At 37.1% G+C, this 8,424-nt stretch overlaps 1 long non-coding RNA gene across 1 annotated transcript; it reads left to right on the top strand.

Moving 5' to 3' along the window:
* The first annotated feature begins 527 nt into the window (after positions 1-527).
* On the top strand, positions 528-3,793 carry LOC113234963. The gene is made up of 3 exons (XR_003310824.1): positions 528-544; positions 1,312-1,432; positions 3,050-3,793. It is a non-coding gene; the product is annotated as an uncharacterized LOC113234963 (long non-coding RNA).
* The last annotated feature ends 4,631 nt before the right edge of the window (positions 3,794-8,424 follow it).

Genomic DNA, 8,424 nt, shown 5'->3' with positions numbered 1-8,424 from the left:
CGGCTGTTTCAGATATTTAGGAAATTCAGAGAAATTTATAAATAATAAGTTTTTATTACACAATAACTTGAAATATACAGGTAAGGTACAATAAAAGCTTGAATACTAGAAACTAAAACCAGGATTAAATTACATGAATAAAATTGAGTCCCCATGGCAAGGTGCTCAAAATGCTGGCGGCTTTCCCTCATTGTATGGCTATGCTAATGCGTTGGGCAAGATATCCCTCGGGTTTCCTAGATAGTCCATTAGTTGGATAAAATTTTGTAGAAATAAAGGGCACCGGGATCCCATAGGTTAAGGGTTTCGACTCCAATAGCTGTAAATAGGTAGCCTGAGCTGCAACCCTGGTACTTATTATTTTTCATTCTTTCCGCCAGTTCAGCTACGGAGCCAACCCTCTAGCTGGTGTGCCGGAGATGGGATGGGGCAAGTGTGTCGGTACATGTGCCGTCCCAAACCAGTGCTCGGCCCATACTCCAAGGGATGAGAGTTATTCTGTCCCGCCGTTTGCCAACACTTCGCGACATGCCCGTTGACTCAAGTATAGTGGGCACGTTAACCGTGGCTAAGGCCCGGCGGATGACGTCGTTAAGGACTGCATGTGAATTTCACTGGAAGTTTAGTTGTTCATTACTTCAGGTCCATATTTCACTTTGGTCGAAACGTTAGGACACAATGTGACGAACGTACATTAAGAACATTAATTAGTTAATAAGGCTAGAAGCAGATTAAATGGATGATTTTATTTGTATGTGTATGTTAATTTTAACATAAACATACAAATAAAATCATCATGTTGATCAAGGTAACTATCAGTAAGCCTTTTTGTTTCCCAAACGGTTAAGGTCGTGGCGGCTCAGTGCACTTACGTCTTTACCGTAGGGATTAAACTGGGAATGGTCGCGGTGCTAATAAATTTAAATACAAACTCGCTTAGTTAGCCATGTATCCATCGACTTCGTTCTCGTTAGCGTCGCGTTTCATAGTTTAGCTCACCGGCGCAAAGTTGCCTGATTGTCGGTTTTCTACAGATATATTCAGTGAGTGTGTCCATGAATTCCATCAGCTCATCCCACCCGCCCCCTTTTACAATCTGACATCCAGACGTATGGCGGGATATCATCCTTACTTGGTCGTTCAGGCGTACTAAGTGCTTTTCGTCATCTTTTATTATGCGCACAATCCAGGAACGAAATTCTCTGCCTGCGATTGTATTTCTGAGGACATACAACCCGAGTATCTTTAAGGTGCGACTGAACATGCATTTTCTGGGCGAGCTCGTTCCATCGTAGCTCTTCTTTGCTCTAGGTCGAGGTAGTGCTGAAAATCAAGTCCATTTGCCTGTAACTGCCTTCGTGGCCAAACGGTTACCATGCTGGACTGCCACGCAAAGATCCCAGGGTCGATTCCCGGGCCGGAAGAAATATTGGTATGACCGAGATTTATTTCTCTCGTGACTTTGGGTGTAATTTGTGGTTGTCTATGTGTGTGTCCATGACACCAGTGGCGACACAGGGTTTCCTTAGTGCGGAGCTATGTACGCGTTATTATATAAAAAAAATTAGTTAAAATAAAGAAAAAGCGCCCTTGCCGCTATAAGTTCCAAGTTCAGCTGTAGTAAAAAAAAATTAAATATTGGAGTGTGCTCGAATGTTATGGCGAGGGGCCAAGAAATTAATAATAATACCTAAAGTCTGATAGACATAACCTGGCTAATTTATGAAGTGCAGCTCTTGGGGTTTTTTATGGGTGCTTCAGCAGTTGTTACTTCACTTATCGTGACTGCGAAAGTGATGCGCACGTGACACGAGTCACGACAGTGGTGCTGCAACTGCGCTTCTAAATATTGTATGAAAATTAGTAGTGGTGCAGCTGTAACGTTGCACTGCAGCGTATTTACAAACGTCTAATTTGAAGGCGTCCTAATATTCTAGATCGAATCAAGGCAAGTATGCTAACAACTATCTTTCATACTATCGGCGCAAATCAGTCCAATGATTAATAGATCTTTCAGACATTACGTGCAAGCCATGAATAATATGTGTTTACGTCTAGCCAAATTATATCTTGTACATTTCTTAAAAATAAATTAACTATTTTGTAAAAATAACAATGTCTATAGAACGAAATTGTACTTGAAAGTAAAAATAAATCTTACCCTCCCGTTATAATTTTTACAACACATTCTAGTAATTTATGATCTCCTGGTTCGTGATAAGTGAAGTAACAGCGCCATCTACTTACTTACTTACTACTACCGGTGGTTAAAAGGTTTTAGTTTTATGGGTACTAGTTATTTACTCGAACCCTGATAATTTATACTTGTTTTGCACAGTCGTGAAAATACGTCCAGCCTTTGTTGTGTGTGGCGACCATTCACCTGAGCAATAAGAATTTCCTGTTGCGCGTTTTGCTCGAATTCCCAAAATAACAACTCTGTTTAGTGTCGCCAAAGTAGCATTATTAGTGACAAGTAGTAGCCAGGGAAACATCGTCTTTTATTATACCTCGAATTTCGTCTTCTTTTTCGTGTATGTTCTTGTTGATATCAGGAAATTAACGAATACGTTACTTAATGACATTATTAGTAGTAATTGTGTGAAGCAAGACCAACTTTGTTGACACATTTAATAACAGGAAGAATATCACGTTACTGGTGGTATAGTCAATAGCACATCAAGCTTGACATTTTGTACTTTGGACCGTTCTTATCGTAAGTCTTTCTCTTGACCCTGTACATGTGATGTACCTACTTTGGATATTGAAACAATTTTTTGAGATCTACGTATAGCTGCCGTTAGTTGAAACGAAGCTTGTAACAAAAATTCAAAACCGAGAAAATAATGTTTACAAGAATGAAATTAAAAAAATCTACTTTTGTATTGCGGTAAATTCGTACCTTTTCAGTATAGTGACAGATTGGCCTTTTTTTCTGAAATTCTGATTTTTTCGGAATTTTTAGAAAAAATGTCACATGAGCCGTTTTAATTAACGGCGGCAGTATATTTGTTTCATCAAATAAATCAACATTTCCTGTTGTTTACAGGTCCCTTATTTAGCTGTGGAAAATAAATGTATGCGGTTTTGGATTATATATTTTTTTATTTCCAATTTGTAGAAATCGCGAAAACTCCAGATCTCGAAATAATGGAATAGTTATTTTCTAAAGATTTTGTTTTTAATATCTGTAAGATGGTTTAACTGTTAATAGCCGGACAGATCGACGGCAAACGTCTAAGGGGTCTCTGGTCATAAGTCTCCGTGATGCACGCCACTATGCCAAAGACCGCCACAGATGGTGCAAGGTTGTCACGCAGAAACTATTTCTGCGAGTAAGTCACGATGCTTCGTACGATGCGACTAGGATATGGTTTACCAGAAGAAAATTGGAATTCTAAAGACAATGTTGCGATGCCTAGCAAAGAAATATCTAAAATATGTTGTCGGTCATGGGTTATATAAGATCTTAACTTTATATACCTGTGATTGTGCTGACTCTCCGGGATCCTTGAATTCGAAATACAGCAGTGTTGATTTGTGGCTGAAAAAAATTCACCTTTTGGACGTTTCGGACTTTATAACTAGTAAATTTACAGGAATATTAAAAGCATAAACTGGTTCAATTCTGAGTTCAAAATATTATTCCGAAAATATGAGTAGAATACTTAAAAATTAACCGGTCCGAATTTATGAAATTAATTAATGAAATTAAGTAATAAAAACTACTATTCCATAAGGTATCCAAAAAACGTTGAATAATTTATTTTTACACTTCTAACTTTCGGTTTCAAGCTTCTAAGACCCAATTATTCAATTTTATGACCTGTTCACATTTGACCATTCTTTATACAAGTATAAAATTATTTATATTTGACCCCGGGATAGTTATGCCAATGGTTTATTAGTAAAAAGATTTTTCTGTTAGAGCTTTATTCATAATTATTATTAAATTACTTTCGCAAAATCAAAGCGCTGGTTTTACTAGAATATGACACTTAACTACTTGCCATAGTAAAGAAGACCACCGTAAATAAACCTGCGTTTCTGAGTTTCTAAAATTCTCGTGGTATTTGTACTGCGTAAAGGTTTTTATTGACATAAATAAGCCGTGGTTATATCTTCGCTCAAAAGTAAATACTCAAAACTGCGCTTCAAATATTCTTTCGTTCAATGGCTTAAAAATATATCTCTAAAGCCTCTTCTGAGTCCAGTTTCAATTTCTAGAGAAGAGGAGATTTATTGTTTCTATACAAGAGGAGAGCTGATCTAACAACTATAGTTTGATGATGAAGATGATACAATATAGCAATAGCCTAGTTCTCTAATAGCCTTCTCTTTAACTTTATCACATTATACGCATCGACTGCTGAACATGAGCGTGCATAGTGTCTTGTGCTGCCTGCATCCAACCATTGCCGGCCACCTATCTCAGTCTCGTCAGTCCATTTTGCCGCAGGGCGTACTACGTTGATCTTGATGTGGTCGCCACTCTAGAACAAGTCTGTTCCAACGGCCATCTTTACTCCATTTTAATTTTATTATCATATTCTATGTGATTAAATATTCTGTTTTCAAATTTGCCATTATAAATTGTTAAACATATTTGGAATATCACCACAGTTAGCGCTGAAAATTTTAAATTCCTGTGTATAACAGGTCACAGCCCAAAGTGCAAACCCAAAGTTTACGGATTTTTAGTACCTACATATTGTCGGAGCCTTGTCCTCATATTTAGGTTGCAAATTCATGATTTTCTTTATAATGTATGTCTTTATTAAATAAATATTATTTGATTTAAGTTTAACGTATCATTTAAATTTGAAATTTAGTACAACAACGAGTACAAAAAGTAAATACGAGTGGATAAGTGGCCAATGTCTCCGTTCGAGCCCTGAGGTCCTATTTTATATCAAAAATTTTAATCTCTGTTCTATATCTTAACTCTAGACGAGTTCATGTATGGATTTGTCTTCAAACTTAAATGCAGTGAATAAACTTGTTAGAAATACTGCAGTATCAAAAGTAAATCAGTGAGTGAAGTTTACAAAGACAGGAAATTTCCACTTTGTACATACCATTGATCGAACAATCCAGTGCGACCGAGTAGAAAAATCAAGAGATTTGTGTACGTATTTAAATAACGTATGAAATATGTTGAAATTGATTGTTTACGGTCTCCATGCAGAGACCATCGTAAACATGTTCCTATGGCATTTTGAAAAGCTGTTTAGAATAAATGCAGCAGTTGGCAACAATATCTATCTTTGATCTTATTGTATTTTTATTACCGTCGAAAATTCACTTAAGCGTAACAATAACGATGTATGAGTATTCTACCGTATGCCCAATTCTTTGAACGGTGGTAATAGAACATTCGTTGCAAGTTACAGCGAGGTTACTATCTGTACTAATTCACAATTATCTTCTATTAATTCGATAACTTCTAGAATTTTCACTTTTATTTTTTAATCGGCTACTTCATTTTTAGTTCGTAGATATAGTTTTAGATAATCTTTGGATTTATCTTCTTTAGGTTGTAAAACGTAAAATATTTTGAGATAATCTTAAAAAAGGAAACAACCGTTTGTCGGGAACATTTCTCTGGTCATTCGTATAAACGGCACGACAGTCGCATTCGAGTCAGCCCGGCTAAGGGATACTTGACCCAAAACTCTCTCTTTGTCCAACTACTTGTAACCATACTGTTACAACTATCTTCAATATACTTTTGTGGAGAGAAGAATTTGTTCGTTTAAATGTTTCGCTCGCGTTTGAATCTGTTTTAAGTAGAAACATTTTTTGAGTCACATTATTCTTTGTAGCTGCTCATTAATAATTTAGTGTATGGGTGAAACAGTAGTTTTTATATTTCAGCTCTAAACTTCCGTTCTCAATTCGATATATATATCGTTATGTTTATTATTCAAATATCTTAGAGCTCATTGCAAACCAACGCCACAGCCTAATTATCGCTGTGGCTTCAGGTGAATGAGGTCCTTTTGCGTACGCCAACCGCACAAATGACAGTACAAATTGTTAATCGTTATATTTTGTTAATTGCTTGTTTTCTGTTTTATTTTCCTTTGCTTCTTTTTGCTTTTTTAAAATCTTTTCTATTTGGTTTTTTTATTTAAGTATTATTAATCTATTTTTTGTATCCATGTGTTATGCGTTACAATAAATGTTTTTCTATTCTATTACTTCTACAACATTGTTTAGAAAATGTAATGATTTAGAAAACCATGAGTCTTACGGAAATTAGGTATGTGCATTTAAATTGTCTTCACATATCTATAAGATAATCCGACAAATCTCGCAAAAGGAAGTCTGTCAAAATATAGTACCAATAATTCAATCTTGTGCTTCTAACCCAATAAGTCGTATCCTGTTAATATTATGGAGGTACTTGAAAGGAAGGCAACATCCGAAACCCCAATACTTCAGACAAATAATAAGATAGCATAGAGGCCTGTCTCAAATAGTGTATAGAACGTACTTATCGTCCTAAGTGATACGTGACCAGTTAACCAACTAAACATTGTCTCTTTCAGACAAGAATTGAAAGAAAAAAATGAGGTCAAGTAACTTCAACAGTGCGGAATATGACATTTATAACTATAAAATAAATTATTTATAAGGCGTTTCGTTGGCTTTTTTCTATGTAGAAACTTAGACTAAGAAATAATACACTTGTAACTGTATATTCCACACCTTAAGTTTGTTTTACTTTATGTAATCTATTTCTTTCTGTGGATGGTTCTGTATCATAACTTGACTCTTTTATTAGTTGTGACTACATTAAGTCAGTTTTCTCCTTATAACTGTGAGACCGTAGTTTAGTAGGAGAACGTTTGCTTCACAATTCATAGATCGACGATTTGAATCCATATGGTGGCATATACCTACGATTTCAATTTGTAAGTTGCATGCATTTGTAAACGTTTAGTAGGAATATCTTTCGCTAACGATGAAGGAAAATACTGTGATAAAACCTGCACGTCTAAGTCCATGGGTTTTTTTTATGACCAAGTGATGGGATGAACAAGTCGTGCTCCTGGTGGCAAGCGACACGCGTGAGGTGTAAGCTCCACTGAAATAACTCCAATTGTTTTGTCTGCAAAATGATTGAATCTAGCCAACCTCTCAGTTTATAGCGGTGGAATTTCTGTGGCGTGTCGTTTCCAGCGTAAATAGAGATATCTGTCGAAAACACGAATCTGCCCAATTCACGTGTCTGTTGAATAGCGAATGTGCCCAATCACAGATTTGTCCTATACCGTACGAGGGCTTGATAAGTCACTCATCTTTCACCGGTTCTCGAACCTGAGTCCCTGACCCCAACAGCAGCAACTATTTTTTTTTATAAAATCATGTGACGGGACGAACAAGTCGTGCGCCTGATGGTAAGCTACACGCCTGACCATAACATTTGCAGTGCCACTCAGAGCTTTATTAAATCGCAAAGAACTGAGGGGTACTGCCACTGCGCCCGCCACCCTGAGACATAAGTTGACAAGCCTCATGTGCCTGTAATTTCACCAGCACCCTTGTCCTTCAAATCAGGAACGCAGTAATGCTCACATTAAATGCTTGGTGGGAGAAATCGGAAAGGTGGCAATACTTCCCTGGACGAACTCTTTCACAAGGAGTTCTACTGCTACTAAACTTGCATTGGGCCAGTGTGGCGAACTAGAGCTATAACCATTTTTTCCAACACTTTCGCAACCATAGCTCGCAACCAGTTACGATAAGTAAATGAACTGGACCCTGAAGCAAAGATAGGGTCTACAGAAGTTGCCTATTCAGTCGCATCTTTAAAATAAATACCCAAGTATTTATTTTCAAGATGCATGTGCTCGGAAACACTGTCGCAGGGAGGAAATTCCATTCCGGGATCATGCGCATGATAAACGGAAGTCCACAAAGCATACTTCTCTCTGTAGACACCACAGTAGTGGAATGAATTTAATGTGTGTCGCTCATTGATCATTAAGTTGCATTACAGTTGATATTTTTGTCTTAGATATAATTCTTCTCTTTTTCTTGCTATTCCTCTCCTATCGGAGGTTGGACAACATTATGGCAATTTCGATTTTAGAGATTGCCGCCATTGACTTACAATTATAATTGCCGCTCTAAAAAGCGACTCGGTACCACTGTCTCAAATTCTTTAACTAGGAGTGCTGCCTTCTACCGATTCTTCGTTTTCCAACGAAATTTCTTTGGATGTTAAGCTGGCGTAATTTGTACTTATTGTTCCTCGTGACGTGGCCGAAGTACGACAACTTCCTGTACTTAAGTGTTTAACAGCTACACCTTTTTCTTTAATTGATTGTGTACATTTGTAACCCGGTCACGCCATAACATTCTCAAAATGGCGGTAAACACACATCACAAAAGCTTCCAGCTCCAGAACACAAG

This window comes from Hyposmocoma kahamanoa, unplaced genomic scaffold, assembly GCF_003589595.1.
Source record: "Hyposmocoma kahamanoa isolate Upper Pololo Valley unplaced genomic scaffold, ASM358959v1 86, whole genome shotgun sequence".
Lineage (NCBI taxonomy): Eukaryota > Metazoa > Arthropoda > Insecta > Lepidoptera > Cosmopterigidae > Hyposmocoma > Hyposmocoma kahamanoa.
Note: the sequence above shows the minus strand (reverse complement) of the source record. Positions and strands in the feature narration are given on the sequence as shown.